Here is a 23,259-nt window from a genome sequence, read left to right as displayed (position 1 = left end):
TCTTTAGCACCCACCCTCTGCTGGAAAGAACTCCACTAGCATTATGTATGTCACCAACTTGTTTGAGGTTTAAAGATAAAACTACGCTAAAAACATGCATTACCACCAGACATTATGGGTCACCTAAACCAATCTAGGAGCTTACCTCTTTAAGTATTCTAAATTGATATTTTTTGGCAACTCGTGTACGTTCCTGCTAATCCAAGGTTATCTAAAACATGTGGTTTTTTAAAAATTTATTTTCTTTCTTTCTTTTGGCTGCATCGAGTCTTAGTTGCAGCATGTGGGATCTTCGTTGAGGCATGCGGGATCTTTCTTTGTGGCGCGGGTTCTTTGTTTCTGTGTGCCGGCTTCTCTCTAGTTGTGGCCTGCGGGCTCCAGGGCGCGTGGGCTCTGTAGTTTGCGGCACATAGACTCTCTCGTTGAGGCATGCGAGCTCAGTATCTGTGGCACACAGGCCTAGTTGCCCCACGGCACGCATGCGGGATCCTAGTTCCCGGACCAGAGATCAAACCTGCATCCCCTGCATTGGAAGGCAGACTCTTTACCACTGGGCCACCAGGGAAGTCCCTAAAACGTGCTCTTTTGCTAGTGCTTTCGAATGATGGACACAGGATCCCCTATAGACTGTCATTTTTGCTTAGGACTAAGGGCTACATACCAGTAAAACTTGAAGTATCTCATCAGTAGAATTTCCTGAGCAAACTAGTCCTCATGTGGCTTTGAAGTGTGGTTGCTGTACTGTGTAAGGAGTCAGAGCAGAACATGCAGGCCACGATGGACAGGATTCAGGATGGAATTCTACCGTCATCACATCATGATCCACCGTCTTGATACGGCTATTCTGTTGGTGGTATTCTGGGGTTTTTTTTAGTTACAATCATTGTTAATATTTATCAAAGTTTGTTACTGGCTGTTTGGTAGATGAAAACTTGCTTATTTTTTCTATGATTTTCCAATTAATAGATAGTCTACGCATAGCAGTTTCAATGTAAAGCATCCATAAGGCAGCTGTAACATTATTCCACATCACCCCACAAGCAATTTTTATTTTGGCATAGGTAGGAGAACGTCCATGTTGATTCATCCGCGGGTTTATGATAGTAATTGACAACGGTAGGATTTTTTAATACAACAAACTCCTAAGCATATGCTCAGATTCTTAGCTTAGAAGGTCAGAAATTTACATATGTTCCTCCACATCTATTTGCACTTATCAAATTACTTTCCTAGGGAGATAGAAACTTGTGATCAGGCAAATCAATTAAAAGGGGAAAGGGGGGAGAAAAAGAGACAGAAAAAGCGAGAGGTCTACTTATGTAAATTATCCCCCCAAATGCAAGAGGGACAAGACGCTTTGCTCCACTCCTGTCGACTGATCGCTACCTACCTGTTCCTTTCTCATCTCTGTCCTTGCCCTTCCTAATAACTAAGAATGGACCACCTTGTTTTACAGTCATTCTGTAATACAGCAAGAACTAATATGGTTACTGTAACACTCTTAAGAACTTCAAGCATACAGAGTGAAGTCAGTCAGAAAGAGAAAAACAAACATCGCATATTAATGCATGTATGTGGAACCTAGAAAAGTGGTACAGATGAACCGGTTTGCAGGGCAGAAATAGAGGCACAGCTGTAGAGAACAAACGTATGGACACCAAAGGGGGAAAGCGGCGGGGGTGGGGTGGGGTGGGATGAATGGGGAGATTGGGATTGACATGTATACGCTAATATGTATAAAACAGATAACTAATAAGAACCTACTGTATAAAAAAATAAATAAAATTCAAAACTTAAAAAAAAAGAATTTCAAGCAAAAAAAATAATTATCCTTTCAAAGTTTTACTTTGGTAATACCTATTGTCTCTGAATTCTGTGTTTACAATTATGCTAAAAAATGCAAAAATATAACATTTTCTACTGCTAGTTTGTTTCATCTCTCACCAGCTTCCCCCTCACTGAAAGACACTGTCATTTCACCCTTAAAACAAACACAATGTCTCCACTCACATCTTAGTTATTTCTTACTAGGTTATGATGATAGGTACTGTCTGCCCTTTCTACACTGTTAGCACCCAAAGGAACCAAAAACCCACCTTCTTCCCCCACCTTTACCAGCACTAGCCTTACCTCAGCATGTGTTCGGGCAGAAGTGCTTATTATCTCAGCCAGTGGGCCCAGCATATCTCCAGGAGGTTACGAAAAGCTGGAGGGCTGTCTTTGGCCCACTTGCTACAAACGGAATCAGATTTGTAACAGAAGACACATGCATGCAGGTGTCACAGGGAATATGCAAGCAAGGGAGAGGCAAAACACAGATCAGCCACTCACCGGCACTGAAACCTTACGCATGAGAGTCCACTTAACCTTTATAATTATTTCTAAACCAGAATTAATGATTCTGAAAGTCTGTTTTGGAAGGAACACCTTTGTTTGTCCAGGTGCATGAGGTTGTTTCCCTCTGCCACAGAAAAACAAGTTCAAGGCATTATGAAAAGTGTGCACTTAAAAAGAACACTTTCATCTCAGCTGTCTGTGTGCTAGGAAACATTTCAGGATTAAAGTCTCAAGAAAGAAGTCAATCAAGGAAGATGTGGGCATAGGAGCGTGTACATTGTGTCTATGGGAGGGAGGGAAGGAGGGATATTGGGATGGGGGGAATGGAGTTCCTGACAGAGGTGTAACATCTAATCATCATTATTTTCTGTAACTTTCATATCTATGATAATACAAAAATGTATAGGGCTCTATCTTTTTTTCTGGCTGCACCACACAGCATGCAGGATCTGAGCTCCCCAATCAGGGATCGAACCCTTGCCCCCCTGCAGTGGAAGCTCGGAGCCCTAACCACTGGAAGGGCAGGGGAGTCCCAGGGCTCTATTTTAAACATGTGTATATTTCACATGTATGTATACTTTACTAAAAATTTGATAAATTTGTATAAATACATTTTGATAAATACAAAGGCCACTTTTTTTTTAAGAAAACTGAATATAGAGAGTGGCATTATAATTTGGTACTGTATGAAACCAAACATAACTAAAATCAACCCAGGCTTCACTGGATATATATACCAGTGATTTCTAGCATTCCAAGACTAATTATCATGCAACAAAAATTTTAAACTATTACTGTTAATTATATAACAAATTAGATAAAGTATCAGTATTGCAAAATTACGATCTCTAAAAATGTATTATATTCTGACAGTCATAACTGTAAAAGACAGGAACATTTTAAAAGGTAAGCACTAGACTATTAAATCAGATTTCAAGTCTATAGTAATTTAAACTTAATCATCTGTACAGTTTTAAGAATTGTCTCCAAGGCAGGAGATAAATATGCTAGTAACTCAGACTGGCGTTTAAAATTCATATACTCCCAAACATATAAAAATATTCATATATGTCTTCCCTTTGGGACAACTTAGCAAAATCGGCCTGTTTTTCTTTTCTTGGAGGAGGAGATAATAGCATTGGTAAATGGGATATTCTCTCAGTATTCACAAAAGTCTAGCTGGAGCTACTGTTATGTCCTTCTATACACATATACGTTTTACAACATGACCTTGGTGAAAATAGTCTTTATTAAATTATGTGGGGTTTTTCCTGACAGAAAATATTTTCTAAAACAGGACATAGTACATATTATAATGGGTACCCTCATCGATAATATGCAGTAGGACAAAAGGTTTATCTTTATTAAATGTATTAGTTCAGTGTTCAACCTAAAATTTACATTAGAATTCTCTCTTCTAATACTATGTCTAATTACCAAGAAAGGCACTCAGGGGCTGGACTGTCATTTTAATACTCTGGCCAAGAAATTATTGCTGCCCTAAAATCTAAAAATAAATACAGCAATAGCTCTATCTAGAAACACAAGTCGAGACTTTTCAATGATTGTTACTTGGGAAACACATGCTATTATATTAGTAAAACTTTATAATTTAGGTGGGACAGGAAAACACAGCTATGACAGAATCGGAACCAAATTATCCTAGACTGGCTGTTCTCAGAGCTTGGATTTTCCAAATATTTGCCCACTCTTGACTTTATGTTGCCCATTACCAATCTATGTTTTCAGGACTTCAAAGGCCAGCTATTCCAAGGGGCAAGAAGCTAGACAGACATGAGACTTGGATGCCACGCTTAGGAACACAGAGTGCTCTGGCCCAGCCACAAAACCAAGCCTCATTTCACCTCTCCCACTTCCTGTTAATAGCAAGGGTTAGAAACAGATTCTGTTCCCAAGCACAAAAGTCAGCATGTCTTTTTTTTTTTTTATTACCAATAAAACTGAGCAGCGCACACAGGTACAAGTGTTTTATGCTATTTGCTTATTCTCTACCAGAGTTATAAACCCTTAAGACAGATGGCAGTATAATTGTTAAATTCTACAGATTAACTTGGCCGCAATTAAAGCAACAAACCTCACAGCCAATAGAATATTCTCGGTCTTGAGTTGTTATACCTGGTGTGAACACAGATTTACATCTGATAGTGACATGTATAAAAACATTAACTAATTTGATCACCAACATTAGAGCTACTATTAGTAGAAAATGTTTCCTGAACAACGAAACATGAAAATTATATTTACACAAAGGCAAAATAAATGGTGGAAAGGTCAACTTTTGAAAAAAAATACAAATATACGTGTCTAAAAATCAACGCCATAATATTTTAAGGTGGGTAATTTAACACTTTGACAATTTCTCAACCAGTGGAGCACATAAGTTCATCTAATACAACTATTCTACTGAACATATCATTACTATTATGGTTTTACCATTTCAACATCCTCTATTTTATCCTGACCAAACCCAGTTTCCACTTATGCTTAAACGCCTCCCATGATCAGAAGAGCATTTATTTTTGTCCCTAGCTCTAGTATTTATGACAATATTAAACAAGTCTATCACTCATATACCTGCCCTTCCCCTATTCCTATTAAAGGAGAGTCCAAATGCCTGTCAGATTTAGGATATATGAATGAAGGGTGAGACAGTCATGCTTCTATTGCCTGATAACTTATCTGGAATCTGATAGCAAAGTGGAATGACTAAACCTTAACCCAGAAGGATCCAGAAGCTTATATGTCTAAAGGTAAACCTGAAGCGCATCCAGCATGGGGACTTGCTTTAGCACCAGGGCAGCCAATCTTCAGGGACTCTGCTTCATATAACAGTGAAAAGCAGAGCTTGTGCTCTGACCTCAGCAGTGCTTATGAAAACTCCTGTAACTGAGCCTTCACCTGGCATCCCCCAGGGCCCTGGGATACAAGAAAAATTGCCTTGGATGCCCCCAAATTCGAGTCAGACCTTTACGCTTGACTAAGATTCTAATTACTTATAATTATCAGTTGAGTTTTCAATCTTCTTGGACATTAGTTTATTCCAGGGTTGCCTCTATCCCGCATCATGTCAACCTCAGCATGGAGCTCAGACCATGCTTGTGTGTTAAAAATAATGTAAAACTTGCAAGCAAGCATGCATGAATTTATGAGACTTGATTGAGCTTAGAGAAAGGAGCTCTGAGGGACTTACACATTGCAGTTTACTGCCAACTCCTGATCCTGTCCTTTCTCCTTCTCTTACTCTTTTGCAAGTTGCCAAGAAGATTCCAAAATATTCTCTATCACAGTTTTTTCTCTCTTCTCTGAAGCCCTAGCTCCCTCTGACATCCAAGCCCTTTGGGGATGAGTGGAATGAGAATAGAGTGATATTTTCTCCATACTTGCAACAGTATCTAAATATTTTTCCATACTTTTTTATAAGAGAAATTTTGGTGACAGTTGTCAAGTTGGTAAAATATTCTTCACCTGATTTTAAAAAGTTCCTAAAACTACCCTCATGCCACTATCTTTCTTCATTAATATTAACCAGATTGCTGAAATTTAATTTCAAAGAAATCATTTATTAAATATGGTTTTTAGGATATAATAGTGTTCAAAATAAACCTTTCATATTTCATCATGAAAATGAAACAAAAACACATGACTTTAATTTTTGTCAAATCTGACATTTTGAAAGTGCATCCGTTTCACTTGCTATAAGAAAAACACATGAGGGATTTCCCTGCTGGTCCAGTGGTTAAGACTCTGCGCTCCCAATGCAGCGGGCCCGGGTTCAATCCCTGGTCAGGGTACCAGATCTCACATGCCACAACTAAGATCCCACATGCCACAACTAAAGATCCCGCATGCTGCAACGAAAAGATCCCATGTGACGTAACTAAGACTCGGCGCAGCCAAATTAATTAATTAATTAATTAATTTAAAAAAAGAAAGAAAGAGACATGAAAAAAGTTACCTTCGGGGTATAGCTCTTCCCTCTCAATAGGAACCCCAAAGGAGATGTCACAGAGTACTTTAAAAAACACTGCTCTCGGATTTTTAAAAGAAAATTCCTTCTAATTTTAATTATATACTGTAAACCATTACTTTAAAATACAGAGTACTTAGTTTCTTTAATCCATAATCCCATATATAGAAATGTACCTGGAAGAAATAATCAGAAAAGCAAACCAGGGTTCATAAAAATATTTACTTCAGTATCATTTACCCCGACAAAATCTAGAGATAATCGACCAGTCCAACAAGAGAGAAATATTTAAATAAAATGATACATTCACACAGTGACTATTAAGAAGTGTACAAGTGATAAAAGTGATGCAAATTGATACAAGTATAAAAGTGATAAAGTTTTCGTACTTTTAACGTTGTAGAAGATGGTCGGAAAATGCCATTAATTTAAACATACAGAAAACCAATCAATAAAAACATTACAGGGACTTCCTGTTGGTCCAGTGGTTAAGAATTCGCCTTCCACTGCAGGGGATGCTGATTCAATCCCTGGTCCGGGAACTAAGATCTCACATGCCTTTGGGGCAACTAAGCCGGTGCACCACAACTACTGAGCTCACACACCTCAATGAGACAGCCCGCATGCCACAAACTACAGAGCCCACGCACCCTGCAGCCCACGCGCCACAACTAGAGAGAAGCCTGTGTACTACAACAAAGAGCCTGTGCGCCACAACGAAAGATCCCACATGCCTCAACGAAGAACCCAAGTGCCCCAACTAAGACCTGACGCAGCCAAAAAAAACATTACAATCCTCATTATATAAACTATGAAAACACTGAAAAAAGGAATCGGAGGAACTGATAAAATATTAGTGACAGTCATTTTCATTTTGTGGTTGTCTATTTCAGAAAGGATTTAAGCTAATGAACCTTTTTCAAATGTTACTGCATTAAATAAAACATAGACAAAATGTATCAGGAAAGTGGACAACCAGAAAACAAGCAGAGGAATGCCAAGGTGCTGCCGGCGGTGAAGTTAGTTCACAAAAGTGTACTGCTCAAGTTTGGTGCCCAGGACCCAGGGAGACCACAGCCAGTGCAATCAGTTACACGATGCACACTCCTCAAAGCATCAACAGCAGCTAACCTTCCGTGGGTGCCTATTATGTGACAAGCTTGTGCTCAGCAATTGACATGCATTATCGCAGTTAATTCTCCCAGTGCCTCTCTAATAGGTATTATCAACCCCACTGTGCAGAAGGAGATATTTTGGAGGGTTAAAAAAAATATGCTATTAACCTTATCAGCAATTCTGTAAGGCTTGATCTTTAGGATCAAAAAGTAATGAACATTGCAGAATCAATTTTCAGTTGCAGGTGCACCTGAAACCCACACTGATAAAGAATTAAGTTGTTTGAAACAGCATGTACAAGAGTACCCCTAAATTTGGAGGAAAACCTGTAACTTTAGAAAATGTTATTTAGTCTACTATTCCTGGGACATAATGGCTGCTTAATAAATGCTTTTTGAGTGTTTAATTCTGGCCTTATTTTAAATCATAACCATTTAATCATATACACACCCACAAATTCAACACACACAAAAGGGGGTTGTAGGCATTTTTTCTTAAATTTCTGAATTTGGCTTAAATGCATTTATTATTTCATTTATTGATTGAACCACTATTGATTCTTCCCTGAACAGGTAAAATGTATTAAGTAGCTCTTGGGAATAAGGACAATAAAGATAGCTCACAAGAAAGCAATTCAATCTAGTTATCAAGTATTCTGCAAAGGAAAACAAACCTGACGACAGGGCGGTTTTTTTTTTTTAATATAATTTAGACCACTTACTATCAGATCCTGAAATTCAAAGGGGCTGATATTCACAAGACTTTCAATCCCTCATTTTTTGAGTCCCTCATTCCTTCTGTGTCCACCCACGATTTCACATACATTCACACATCACCTTGGGAAATGTTTCTGCAACTAAAATTCAGACTGTGCTATGGGTGTGGTTGAGCCATGGATGTATACCTTAGATGAGCAACTGTGATTTTATATTTATAAACGGAATAGTGATGGGGCCCATTGCATATTGGTTTGAAATCTACCCAAACGACTCCTTCTGGATCAGAGTTTCCAAAGGCAGGTAGCTATTACTTCCTTTTATACATGAGGAGGTTAAAACCCACAGATATTGAATATTATATCCACAAGCTAGTATGTGTCCGAGTTTGAACTAAACCTCGCTTTGTCTAACGCTGAAGCCCATGTTGCCTCTCTGTGTCCCCAACTCTCTTCCCATCTCACAAGCTTCACTCACACTGAGTTTACAGAATCTCAGAGTCATCTGTCACCATGTCACCAAGGAATGAGGAATTCAGTGAGGAAGCTGAAGGCTTATTCAGAGTGAACTCAATACTTTATCATAAAACGATCCCTGGTTTGGGGGTAAAATAAGCATAATCACCCCTACGGGAAACCTGATGGATTGTAGCTTGGCCGTAACTACTATTCGAACACGTGTTTTACTTGTCAAACTAAGGATCAATGCCAAACAAGAGCCGTAAAAGGAGCGTGGGAAAGCCTGTGGGCTGGGTTAAGGGTTAGGGAAACAGCTGCTATGGGCATGATACAAAAAAAAGGGAAAAATAGCAAGAGAGAAATTAGCAATAAATAGAACATAACTATCTCTACATTCTGTGGTTTAAAGAGAAGGTCTTTAAAGAAAAGATATTTTGGAGGGTTAAAAAAATATGCTATTAACCTTATCGGCAACCCTGTAATGTTTGATCTTCAGGATTAAAGAGTAATGAGTATTTTATAATCAGAATTTTATTATGTTTGACATACTTTTATATATGGTTTATGTTTGCTTATGAGACTCATTTTTTTTTAAGCCAACCTTTTGCTCTTAAAAAGAACAACGGCTGCCCTCAATTCAAACCATGAGAAAAGACAGCTACTGGAAAAAAAGAACATTAGCTTAATTGTGTCTCTGCTACCTACAAATATCTATACTTGATCCAAAAGAAAAATGATTAATAAGTGAATATCTTTTAAAAATGTATAGTCTCTGAAATCTGCATGGTTCATTCATTCAGCAAATATTACCTATATTTTGCCAGGCACTGTGTTTCTCTGTATTCAGTGAATAAAAGAGAAGGTCCACCTAGAGTCCAAACAAATAAGGCTTATGAAAGCAAGTACCTGATACACTTCTAAGCTCACAGAAGAACCGGGCTGAGCAACCAGGGAAAACAATCTAGAAGAGATGTCCAGGGAATTATTTTATTTGATAAGTTTTTTATAAGCAGGGACAATGTACATACTTAAATTTGATTACCTGAGAGAGATCTTAAATTCTGCTACCCCTAAAGGGTGTTAAGTATAAACATAGGGAAGAAATTGATACACTCTCACAATTTATAATTCAACGCAGACAAAATGCCAGTATGAGGTTGAAGTGGACTTTAAAAACCTACACTAGAAAGGCAAACTTGAGACTTTTACGCCATGACTTACAGAAACTGTATCACTGAGGCTAACAGGACCTCTCTGACTCATCTTTACTTATTTATTTATTTTATTGATTGATTGATTTTGGCATGGTGTGCGGCAGGCAGGATCTTAGCTCCTGGACCAGGGATCGAACCCGTGCCCCCTGCAGTGGAAACACAGGGTCTTAAGCACTGGACCACCAGGGAAGTCCCAATTCATCTTTATTTTGACTACATCAGATCAGAAGATGTACAAGATATTTTCCAGTTATGTGATTTTAAATCTATACTTATCCCCCCAAACGTACCTCTACCCTCTCTCTAGATATTTGTGTTTTCAAGAGTACTTCTTTTCTACAAATCCCCAAGAAATTGTATCCAGCTCCATGGCCATCTGTAGAAGGATGATTCCAAAATCTGTACTCTAGCTTCAGTTTGGTGTCTCATCTACAGCCTATATCCCAGTTATTTTCTGAACCCTTACTCAGTATGATAGGCATATAGTTCTATGTATACAGTTGACCATTGACCAATGTGGGCGGCTAGGGGTATTGTCCCCATGCAGTCAAAAATGGGCTATCCCTACCTCAAAAAACAAAGGAATTGATAAATGACTCACCACCCAAAGGCAGGAAGCTCAGTTTGGATAGCATCATTTCTTTTGATTCCACATAGTCAAACACAAACTTTTCCCCACACTTAGTTAACTTAGAGATCTGTAAACTGAAAATACAGGTACTGTATTTATTTTTTTTAAATCCAAGTATAAGTAGACCTGCACAGTTCAAACCCGTGTTGTTCAAGGGTCAACTGTATTTACCTTCAGTACTTTCAGTAGTTTAGCAGGTGCTCAAGCAGCGCTCATTATTCTAACTTTGGGATTTTTGCTATCAGCCCAGGTTTCCCCACACAGCACTTTGAAACTAGTAGCTCTATCAGGTCAGGAGAATACTTGCACGAGATACAGCTACCGTAACAACTGTGTTGGAGTTGGACTGTAGTTTGTTCTACAAGAGGAACAGATCAGCTGTCATTGACTCCTCCTGTGTTCCTGTTAATAAAGCTTCTACAAATGAGGAAGCCTGGGGCAGGTGTGAAAACGAAACCAAATTCAAAACAGAAGCAGTATATTGGGCTTATGATTTCTGACCTACTCCATACTCCTGGACTGCACTTCTGGGCCTTATTTTATGTCTTGTTTTCGTCACATCAGGAATGAGACCAATGCCTTGGACCATGAATTCTGAAATATATTCCCTTTGGGTAAGAGGTACAGGAAATGCATGTTCATCTGGAATAAACTGGATTTTCAATGCTCTGGTTCCACTATCATTTTTACACACGGCAGAGTATCTTGTATACTACGCTGGGCAAGGCAGGAACTGTCCCCGCTAGACAGATCAGCAAACCAAGGTCAAGAGAATTTACGAAACTGCCCAAGAGTTCAGCTTGGTTTGCCTTGTGACTTTCAGACCCACATTCTCTACACAGCCATGGTGTCTTCCTCTCACTGTAACACTTGGCCACGCAACCCAGATGACCTAGTATTATTTTCTGATTATTTCCCTGATTATTATTTTATGGATAAGACATTAAAACAGCTTGTAGTAAGTGTTTAATGTGAACCAAACTGAAATGAAATAAAGGATCCCTATATTTGTAAAAGATAAATATATATATTTATAAAATAAAAAAACACTTTCTCAAAGGCCCGCACCAACCCCATAAACAAGGTATAAATCCCTTGCTATTCTCTCCCACAGCAATCAGTATTCTACATACCTTTAATCACATTCACATACTTGTAATTACTTAAGATATTCCTACTAAACTATAAAATCCACCAGGGCAACATGGTGTTCTTTTGTCCGTCATTGTATTCCTAGCGTGAGATGCAACTGGTGATTCAATGCAGTATTACTGAACTGAATTGTGTCATATCTACTTGATGTCACATAGGTAGTGTGAGTTAATATATTTACAGACTTTAAACATGTACTCCCTCAAATTACAGCATTTGATCTTTACAGCTATTACGATATTGTTTAATATTAACAGAAAGAAGGGAAATCAAGGCCAAAACGATAAATCCCATTCACCTGAGCTGGAGGAAAAGGATGAGTAATATTCCTTCTCACTCAACAATGACCTTGAGTTTAAGCTTCAGAAAAGGAATATGAGAGTTAAGGAAGACAGAATAGTCAAAAGAAACAAAAAGCAAAAGGACTAAACAAGATTCTTTACACAATATCCCATTTTCCACCTACATAGGAGGTCGAGCATTCAAATGCTCTAATAGCAGTCTGTTTCCTAGGTTTTTGTTTGTTTTTTCCCTCTCTTGTATATGTATCTAATGATAATCACCTACAGATATATCAAATACTTCTCATTTTGGAACGATGCTGGGCTAAACATCAATTAAATCAAATAAGTCGCCTGTGGAAAAAAAGGAACACTAATAATTGTCTTAAATGTTTTCAAACTTAAAAGCACTTGCAAGTAAATTAAGCGTGGGTGGTTTAGAAACAAGAGTGAAATAGAAAGTGAAAGCTCTTATAGCACGCCTATAATGTGTTCTATTATTGTCCTACTAACATGAAAATGCCACTAACACAACAAATACTTATTGCCCACTTAATGCATATTTGCACTCTGCTTGCTAAAGTGGAGCTAGGAAAAACAAGCATCAGGCTTCAAGAAACTGAAATCTAGTTAGCAAACTACTAACCGGTACAGCACAATCTGTAGTGATGTATTTAAGGGTAAGAATGTAACTAAGTGAACTATAAATAGGGAGGGTTGTAGCAGTTGTGAAGTTTTCATGAAGAAAGTGAGCTACACAGAATATATGGTATTTGGATAGGTCATGAAAGTAAGTTGAAATTTTCACATGAAAGGAATAAAAGGCAAAAAGAGGAAGAGACAAGTATAAACACTGAATTCTGTAGAGGAAGTTAAATGACCACCTGACAGAAATGAAGGTCCTTGGAGAATAACAGTGATACATAAATTAAAACACAGGGTAAAGAGATCATTAAAAAACTGGAATCTGAGTAGATTATGAAGGACTCAAAAATTAAGTAGAAGGGGCTACACTATATGGGGAATATCAGAAGGGAAACTGTAATGCTTTTAGCAAGAAGGGGCTATTCAGAGCCTCTGTGTTGCACCAACCCATCCGTGGGGCTCCATTCATGGTAACCCTGTGGTCAACGACCAGATGAAAACCACGCTTTCAAAGATGACTCAGACATCACAGCTTATGGCTGTAAACAGGGGGAGGATCACCAGAGACTTGTTAAGACATTATTTCAGGAACGCAGGGGCAAAGTGATAAAGGCTCAGACCCCCCAGCTGTCAAAGAGGAAAGAAGACAAAGGTTACGTCAAAGAATAACATCGGCATGAGAAATGCCAACTTCTGACACATGCTACAACATGGATGAACCTTGAGGACATTATGCTAAATGAAATAAGCCAATCACAAAAAAGACAAATACAAATACTGCATGGTTCCATTTATATGAGGTACCTAGAGTAGTCAGATGCACAGACACAGCTAGTAGATGGTGGTTATCAGGGGTTGGTGGAGGAGAAAACGAGGAGTTACTGTTTAACGGGTACTGTTTCAGTTTTTCAAATGAAAAAAGTTCTGGAGACTGGATAGTGGTGATGGTTGCCCAACAATGTGAATACACTTAATATCATTAAACTGCACGTTTAAAAATGGTCAAGATGCCGGGGCTTCCCTGGTGGCGCAGTGGTTGAGAGTCCGCCTGCCGATGCAGGGGACACGGGTTCCTGCCCTGGTCCGGGAAGATCCCACATGCCGCGGAGCGGCTGGGCCCGTGAGCCATGGCCGCTGAGCCTGCGCGTCCGGAGCCTGTGCTCCACAACGGGAGAGGCCACAGCAGTGAGAGGCCCGCGTACCGCAAAAAAAAAAAAAAAAAAGGTCAAGATGGTAAATTTTATATTATGTGTATTATACCACAATTTAAAATAATAATTAAAAGAAAAAGAAATTCCAAAATTTTGTGTCAGATTGAGATTAAGGGAAGAAGGAGCAAAGAATTCCAAATCACTCTTAGATCACTAACTTAGAAGAGGGAGGAAAACTGAAATAAAATAAGGGGATCCAGGCTGACAGAGGGGAAGAGAGTCATAATTGTCAAATATGTTTGATAGGACCATCTAAATGGAAATGCTACACAGGCAGCTGGAGACAATAGATAAGGCTCTGTGGATGGAACAGGAAATATGCTGGGTTTTATTTTCGTGTCCCCATGTTGATGGGTGAGGGGAGGAAGGGCTTGGAATCAATCATCAGGTTCAATTCTGAGCCCTAGAATTTAACAGAGATGTTTTTAAAATATACTGTTATGTTACATTTGTTCACATTTTGATATCTTTGAATTAGGGTGGTCTTACAATGAAGTGTCTTTTTCTTTTTTTAACATCTTTATTGGAGTATAATTGCTTTACAGTGGTGTGTGTTTCTGCTTTATAACAAACTAAATCAGCTATACATATATATATATCCCCATATCTCCTCCCTCTTGCGTCTCCCTACCACCCTCCCTATCTCACCCCTCTAGGTGGACACAAAGCACTGAACAGATCTCCCTGTGCTATGCAGCTGCTTCCCACTAGCTAGCTATTTTACATTTGGTAGTGTATATATGTCCATGCCACTCTCTCACTTCGTCCCAGCTTACCCTTCCCCCTCCCTGTGTCCTCCAGTCCATTCTTGAAATTGAGTTATTTATAGTGAGGTGTATGGACCAGAGTCATACAGAGTGAATAAGTCAGAAAGGGAAAAACAAATACCATATGCTAACACATATATATGGAATCTAAAAAAAAAAAAAAATAGTTCTGAAGAACCTAGGTGCAGGACAGGAATAAAGACGCAGACGTAGAGAACAGTGTCTTTTGATGAAAAACCATGGATGCAATAACAGAAACTAACTCGATATAGCTTAGGGCAGGGTTATTCACAGAATGGGGGGCAGGAACACAGTGCAGCCTCAGGGAAGAAGGAGAATCAGAGTCAAGAAAGCCCTGAGGAGATTCAGATCTCTCTCCCTTTCCCGCACTCTCTGTATCTGCTTCATTCTTTCCGCAAACTGATTCTTCTCCGCTCCTTCGCCCTTAGGGGTTTTGGAAAGGGGCTTTTACATTGTGGAAAAGACTGACTTAACTTATACTGGGTCCCAATACCAAATTACTGGATCAGAATTTCACTGCCCAGCTTGAGCCCAATCGAGTCCACTCAAGATAACAGGGTCATGCCAAACACGTGTGGCTTCCAGAGAATAGCTACTGTAAGTGCAGCCTGATACCCCAGTAGGCATCAAGTACCACTGCATCTCAGGGAAGAGGAAAGATGGTAACAGGACAATTGAATTATATGGACACCTTTAGTCAGGGGAGAAGACTTGAGAGTCCTAAGAGGCAAATGACAATGGTCTTTCACTATTTAACTTTATCACATAAAATAGTAAATAAATATTAAGAAAAAGGGGTCAAAGTTACAACAGGGCAGTTTTTGACTCAAAATAACCATCCTATAGCAATGTTTTATTAAATGTTTTGTATTAGACATAATCAATTTACATTATCACTCAACAAACCTGCAGAGCTGGGATTTAGTTTTTCATTTAATAGATGGAAAACCAAAACTAAGAAATTCACTAATTTGCCCACAATTTGCACCAACGTTCCTTTGGATTCAAAGCCCTTCTCTTTCTTTTTTTTCTTCCCCAGCTTTATGAACATATGATTGAGTAATAAAAATTGTATATCTTTAAGGTACACAACTCGATGTCTTGATATATATATACATTGTGAAATGACTACCATAACCAAACTAATTAAATATCTATCACCTACCATTTTTTTCCCCTTCTCTTTCCATTACACCCATCTCTTTGTATTGATTTGAATGTGGCGTGCTTTCTTCCATTCAAGGTATTCAAGTAGTGGCTAAATAAACATTTGTCACAAAACTACTATAGGAATAATCATTGTTTTGGGTAAGAAATTTATCTTGCCTCTCTGATGATTTCCAACTGTAATAATTCATAAGTTTACTATTTTGGATTCAGTGACCTCATTTTGAAAGCATTCATTATAAGCAAATATGAATACTTTTCCCATCTATTAAAGGTTTTGCAATCTTGATAATTTCCAAAAAAGAAAACATATTCCATCTATTGCATTAAAACTGTTGGTAAGCATTTTTTAAGGAAAAGAGATCTGGTTCATCTTTAAGAAAGCTAGTAATAGTAAATATATTCAAATCTGACAAACAACATTTTCTAGGAAGAGCTGTAGAAGTGACCACAATTGGTGAAATAGAGAATTTTTTTAAATTATAAACTATTTTTCACAGAACTAGAACAAATAATCCTCAGATATACATGGAACCATAAAAGACCCAAAATTGCCAAAGCAATCCTGAGGAAAAAGAATAAAGCAGGAGGCATAACCCTCCCAGACTTCGGACAATAATACAAAGCTACAGTAATCAAAACAGTGTGGTACTGGCAGAAAAACAGACATATGGATCAATGGAACAGAATAGAGAGCCCAGAAATAAACCCACACACCTATGGTCAATTAATCTTCGACAATAGGTAAGAAAATACAGTGGAAACAGGACAGTCTCTTCAGCAAGTGGACAGCCGCATGTAAATCAATGAAGTTAGAAGACATCCTCACACAATACAAAGAAGATCTAAATAAACATTTCTGAAAAGATGACATATAGATGGCCAATAGGCACATGAAAAGACGCTTAACATTGCTAATTATTAGAGAAATGCAAATCAAAACTACAATGAAGTACCACCTTACACCGGTCAGAATGGCCGTCATCAAAAAGCCTACAAATAACATACTGGAGCGGGTGTAAAGGGAGCCCTCCTACACTGTTGGTGAGAATGTACATTGGTGCAGCCACTACGGAAAACAGTATGGAGGTTCCTCAAAAAACTAGATTTACCACATGATCCAGCAATCCCACTCCTGGGCATATATCCAGACAAAGCAATAATTCGAAAAGATACATGCTCCCCAATGCTCACTGCAGTACTATTCACAATAGCCAAGACATGGAAACCACCTAAATGTCTATGACAGATGAGTGGATAAAGATGATATGGCACATATACACAATGGAATATTACTGAGTAATATTCCATTGTATATATAGAATATGGCCATTTGCAGCAACATGGATGGACCTAGAGATTATCAATATTAAGTGAAGTAAGTCAGAAAGAGAAAGACAAATACCACATGATATCACTTTTAAGTGGAATCTAAAATATGACACAAATGAACCTATCTAGGAAATAGAAACAGACTCACAGACATAGACTTGTGATTGCCAGGGTGGGGGAGGGCAGGGATGGACTGGGAGTTGGGGGTTAGCAGATGCAAACTATTACATATAGAATGGATAAACAACAAGGTCCTACAGGGAACTATATTCAATATCCTGAGATAAACCATAATGGAAAAGAATATTTTTTAAATGTATATATATTTATATGTATAATTGAATCATTTTGCTATTAAGCAGAACTTAATACAACACTGTAAATCAATTTTAAAAGAGAACAAATTATTCAAGGTAGAATGTTGCTTGTGGCTTCAAGCTGGGTAATTCACTTATAAACCTAACAACCATTTAGACTTCAAATGATGAGAAAAAGGCCGGTGCTCTGGGTCCGCACATCCTTCAGTGGTTGGATCTGGTTGGTTGGTTTTAATCTATCGCTCATTGGATTTACATAGGATTTCATAAGAAACAAATGTTCCATTTCCAGAAGGAGAAAGGGAGGGAGGAAGGGGTGGAGGAGGGAGAGGGGACAAGGAAGAAGGGAGAGAGGGAAGGGGGAAAGGAAGAAGGAAGGAAAATGTATGTCACATTTTTAGAACTTTCCAGAGTCCTCACTCTCAATGGACTCATCACTCCACTTTGAGAAATTATGCAGCAGAAATTAGATATGTACACATAATTAACATTATCACAGATTTTAAATTTTTTGTGGCATTTAGAAAACTCTTTTCTAAATGTACAATGAGAAATGTATTTAATAAAATGAATATTGTGATAAGAAAAAGAATGGTAATAAATTATATAATCATTAAGGATTGCATATTTTCCTTTAAAACTTATTTGTATAGCTTACAGAATAAAAACATGGCATATTTCAGGCCGGTACCCGTGTGGACGGTGTGGGCCGTGGCCGCGGGTTCTGCAGTTCTCCCCCTCCCCTACTCTCCTCCCTCCCTCCCTCCCTCCCTTTCCCTTCCTCGAGGGCTGTCGGTCGTAGGGTCGTAGTCCGTCGCAGACTCCCTGACCCGTCCCTAACCCCTTTCTGACCTCTGGGGCCACCGGATTGGCCTTCTCCCGTTTCCCGGCCCAACCCCAGAGTCAGGGCGGGGGCCTTGAGGAGGCGGAGGCGGTGCCACGGAGGAGAGAAAAGACCAGACGACCCTCAGCTCCCCACCCCCACCCCCACCCTCGCCGGATCGCATGGCTAGCAGCCGCCATGGCAATGAGGTAGACGCCGCTCACCTGCTCGGGCCACACGCGGCCCGTGGTGGATATGGCCTTCAATGGCGTCACGCCTTACTGCTATTTCCTGATCGGCGCTTGCAAAGATGGTAAACCTATGCTACTCCAGGGAGATACAGGAGACTGCATTGGAACATTTTTGGGTCACAAGGGTGCTGTTTGGGGTGCAACATTAAATAAGGACGCCACCAAAGCAGCTACAGCAGGTGCAGATTTCACAGCCAAAAAGTGTGGGATGCTGTCTCAGGAGATGAATGGATGACCCTGGCCCATAAACACATCGTCAAGACTGTGGATTTTACACAGGATAGTAATTACTTGTTAACCGGGGGACAGGATAAACTGTTACACATATACGACTTGAACAAACCTGAAGCAGAACCTAAGGAAATCAGTGGTCATACCCCTGGTATTAAAAAGGCTCTATGGTGCAGTGAGGATAAACAGATCCTTTCAGCTGATGATAAAACTGTTCGCCTTTGGGATCATGCTACTATGACAGAAGTGAAATCTCTGAGTTTTAATATGTCTGTTAGCAGTATGGAATATATTCCTGAGGGAGAGATATTGGTGATAACTTATGGACGGTCTATTGCTTTTCATAGTGCAGTAAGTTTGGACCCAATTAAGTCTTTTGAAGCTCCTGCAACCAACAATTCTGCATCTCTTCATCCTGAGAAAGAATTTCTTGTTGCCGGGGGTGAAGATTTTAAACTTTATAAGTATGATTATAATAGTGAAGAAGAATTAGGATCCTACAAAGGACACTCAGGTCCCATTCACTGTGTGAGGTTTAGTCCTGATGGAGAACTTTATGCTAGTGGTTCTGAGGATGGAACATTGAGACTATGGCAGACTGCGGTAGGAAAAACATACGGCCTTTGGAAATGTGTGCTTCCTGAAGAAGATAGTGGTGAGCTGGCAAAGCCGAAGATCAGTTTTCCAGAGACAGCGGAAGAGGAACTAGAAGAAATTGCTTCAGAGAATTCAGATTCCATCGATAGTTCAACTCCTGAGGTTAAGGCCTGAGCATCAGGCAGATGTACACAACTTATGGACTAAAACAAACAGAGAAAAGCATCAGCCTCCAGAGTTACTCTCTGCTTAAGGCAAACATGAGCAGTAAATAATGAGGAATATGAATTAGCTCCAGTGCTGGAACTAACCAACTTGGTGATACCTGTAAGTGAAAACACAAGAGTATCAGCTGAAGGCGGATGGAGTGATACTCTTGTAGTACGATAGTCTGTTGTCTTTTTCATGAATATGTGCAAACCAACATCCAATTTCTCTTATTACAGGTAGATTTCTTGTAGCTGTTTATGTTATTATGAAGAGGGAAAATATATTGGCCTATTTTTCTGACTTTTCCCTTAAAGCAGAAAGCCATTTTTTTTTTTTGCTTTAGTTATAAAGAAGAGGGGGAATACATGATAAAGTAACTGGTTTGATTTCTCTTTCATTGTACACTGCTTCTGAGCATCTAATTGTTTTTAGCTGTCTAAATAACATCCCTCTAATACAAAACAACAACAACAAAAGGCATATTTCAGAAGAAAATTCTAAATAGGAGAAAAATAAGAACAGATGCTACTTTAAAACAGTTATTTATAAATCCATTTAATCTTTGAAATAAGAAAAATGACCCGCATGAAAAGCAACTCTAACAAAAGCTATCTGCAAATTAAAATCAGCTTGAGCCAATTTTCCACAAAAAATGTGGAAATAATTAATAATTATTATTAATAATGAGAGTTTTCTCACATCTATAAAGCCAAACAACAGTGTAAATACCACAGTAATACAACATCATTAAGAATATTAATTTTTTAACTATAATATCAGTTTTCACTTAAGGTATATTAGGTGCTATACCAGTATTTTATAAAGGGAGACACATACACATGTTTAATTTTTTAAATGTCATCCCTACTGTTTTATAGATTTCTAAAGTATTAAGTTATACATGTGATTTTTCTAATCAAGTTTTACTCGTAAGAAAATACATTTTACTGTACTTCAGTACCAGAGGAGTCAGAAACACTGAAATTCCACAAAAAATTAAAGTATTTTTTATATTTACTATTTGCTTTCCTTCATGTATTGAATAGTTACTAAGAATATAGATATAATGCTAGGCGCATGGAAATTACGTGGAAGCAATTTTTAAACAACTGTAATTTTACAAAAACTAAAACTCTAAACTTAAGTACTCCAAAAGCAATTAAAAATTTAATTCCGAGGAACAGAGTCTTTGAGTTGTAAGGAACGGGGGAGTGCAGGAATATCTTCCTTCATGTATCCAATCTAACAAATTAGGCCCAATAACACTGCCAACCCCTTTCTTCACATGGGAACCTTGGCAACCAGGTACAGGACATAACAACAGACCTCATCTTGCTAGATTTAGAGCTACTACATTTATAGACTAAGAATACCTACTACCTTTGCAGATTAAGAATACAAACTAGGGCTTCCCTGGTGGCACAGGGGTTGAGAGTCCGCCTGCCGATGCAGGGGACACGGGTTCGTGCCCCGGTCCGGGAAGATCCCACATGCCGCGGAGCGGCTGGGCCCCTGAGCCATGGCCGCTGAGCCTGCGCGTCCGGAGCCTGTGCTCCACAACGGGAGAGGCCACAGCAGTGAGAGGTCCACGTACCGCAAAAAAAAAAAAAAAAAAAAAAAGAATACAAACTAATCCTATCTCCTGCCTCTATGGCCTTTCTAAAAATTCGTCCATTTAATTGGAGTATAATTACTTAGTTGCCAAAAAAAAGCTGTGAGTGAATACGTATTCTGAGCCCAGCCATGTACGAATTAAAAAAAAGGAAACAAGATTAAGTGTCTGCTAGACACTTGGCACTTTGGTAGATACTGTAAGCAACTTATCTTAAAACTAAATAATAACCTTATGAAGTAGGACCTGCAATCCCCACTCCACAGATGAAGAAAAAGGTTCAGAGTTGCTAAACAACTTCCCCTAAGTCACACAGACGACGATCAGCACCTGCCTTGACCCCAAACCTTGTGTTATAACAGCGTAACTCCTGACACCGGTAAGGCAGAGAAGATGCTTAAGACAGGATGTCTGTGACGTGGTCAGGGAAAGAAGACCACACAACAGAGCAAGGAAATGCTAAAGTGAGAGGGGCTAGGAAGGCGAGTTCCAGTAAATGAGAATGAGCTGCATAGGTTCAGGAGGTTTTGGGAAAGAGGTGGGTCTGGAACTAGGGCATGAAGGATGAACAACAGGCTTTTAGGAAATGCAGGCTAGAAATTAGGTCATCCTGAGGGCTGGCAGAGGATAAAGGTGGGAAGGAAGCTGGCGGGTTCCCAGGAAACGGCGTGGACACCGACCACAGTGTACACAAAGAGAGCGAGCGAGGCCTGAACAACCCCAGAAGTAGACCCTCCCGCGAGAGAATCGACAAAAATGATGTAACAAAGATGGAGAGAAAATTCCTGCAGAAACAAGGAAGGATTAATAAGAAGTCATGGTTTAAGGAGCCGGGATCATACTTCCTATTTCTCTTCTCCCATTTCCTCGATCACTTGTCTCTCCTTCGCTCCAAATTCAAAGCTTTACACAGAAAACCTAACTGTATATTCATCCTCTGAATGCAAGTTTGTCAGAATAAGAAGAAATGTTGGGGAAAGAGATGAAGGAAGCCAGCAGAAAACTTTGTCTGTGAATCAGCAAGCAGTAGGAGCCCATTAGCAGTTCTTCGTCAGGCATTAACCAGTAGACAAATACATATTCTTCAGAAAGGATGTATGTGCTAGTTCCCAACACCCACCCACCCCTGCAAAAAAAATGCACAGGCTGCACGGACGAGGACGAGCCATGGTGCTTGGCAGGGAGCCAACAGCTCAAGGCATATGAACCATGCCTCTTAAGGAAAATAATTTAGATATACACAAATAAGGTGATCTGAGGTTGACAGGTCAAAGAGTTAAACCTTTAAGCATGGCGATTTCCATTAAAGAAATACTAGTCAAGCCAAATTAGTATTTCTCCGTAAGACAAGCAGTACATTTCAATACATTTATTTTGTAACCAATAAATCAATAAAAACTATGTAATGAGTGTCTATCATGTATGTAGTACTTTATTACGTTCAATTCAGGATAAAGAAAAAATTAAGAGATGTGGTTCCTACCTCAAGGATCCTACAGTATTATATTTTTAACTTGGAAATCACCCAAGCTGTCTCATTCCTGTTCTGTACGTACAATTATATGGCTTCCTACCTAAGTGTGGCTTTATTAAGTCCCGGACCCAATTAGTTTTAAGCAGGATGAAGCTCCAAAATTATAATTAGGTCACTTTTGCCAAAAGTTAACTCAGTAAAAGTGGGGGAGAAAATATTTCCCCTCTGAAACAAAGTAATAAACCTCATGAACTTATTAAAAGAAACAAAAAGTGTTATTAAATTATCACTGGAGTTTAAGAAAATAACACGTATTCCTATTAATATGGCATACGATCGCTCTAGTTCATTTTCTCCGAAAATTCTACCGCTAGAATGCTCAGCCACCCTACATTTTTCTGTCTCTTAAATTATTCTTTTGCAGGAATCCAGCCAAATGATGTCATGTCAGATATGCAAACTTACCTGCCAAAAAGGGAGAAATTCCAGGAAAAGCCTTTGAAAGGAAATAATTCATTAGGGAGTTCAAGGAGAAAGCTAAATATTGAACTTTGACTAAATTATTAAATTTCAGAGTTAGAAAATGAAAATAAAAATTAGAGTGCCTACCATGTATCTGGTATCTCTCTTGAAATAGATATATCTAAAAACAGATACATATTTATATAATTGGGATTAAATTTCTGATTATCTCAAAAAATATAAATA

General features: G+C 38.9%; 1 protein-coding gene and 1 pseudogene across 2 annotated transcripts in view; one reads left to right on the top strand and one right to left on the bottom strand.

Moving 5' to 3' along the window:
• The window catches only part of PDE3A (phosphodiesterase 3A), a gene marked incomplete at its 5' end in the record, with an annotated part of 299,622 nt that overhangs the window by 244,141 nt on the left and 32,222 nt on the right, over positions 1 to 23,259 (bottom strand). The gene's annotated exons all lie outside the window — the stretch shown is intronic.
• On the top strand, positions 18,375 to 20,671 carry LOC309968452 (serine-threonine kinase receptor-associated protein-like; annotated as a pseudogene). The gene has a single exon. The product of its transcript is annotated as a serine-threonine kinase receptor-associated protein-like (transcript).

Source organism: Leucopleurus acutus, assembly GCF_964270905.1.
Source record: "Leucopleurus acutus genome assembly, chromosome: 11".
NCBI classification, from domain to species: Eukaryota; Metazoa; Chordata; class Mammalia; order Artiodactyla; family Delphinidae; genus Leucopleurus; species Leucopleurus acutus.
This window is presented reverse-complemented; position numbering and strand designations above follow the sequence as displayed.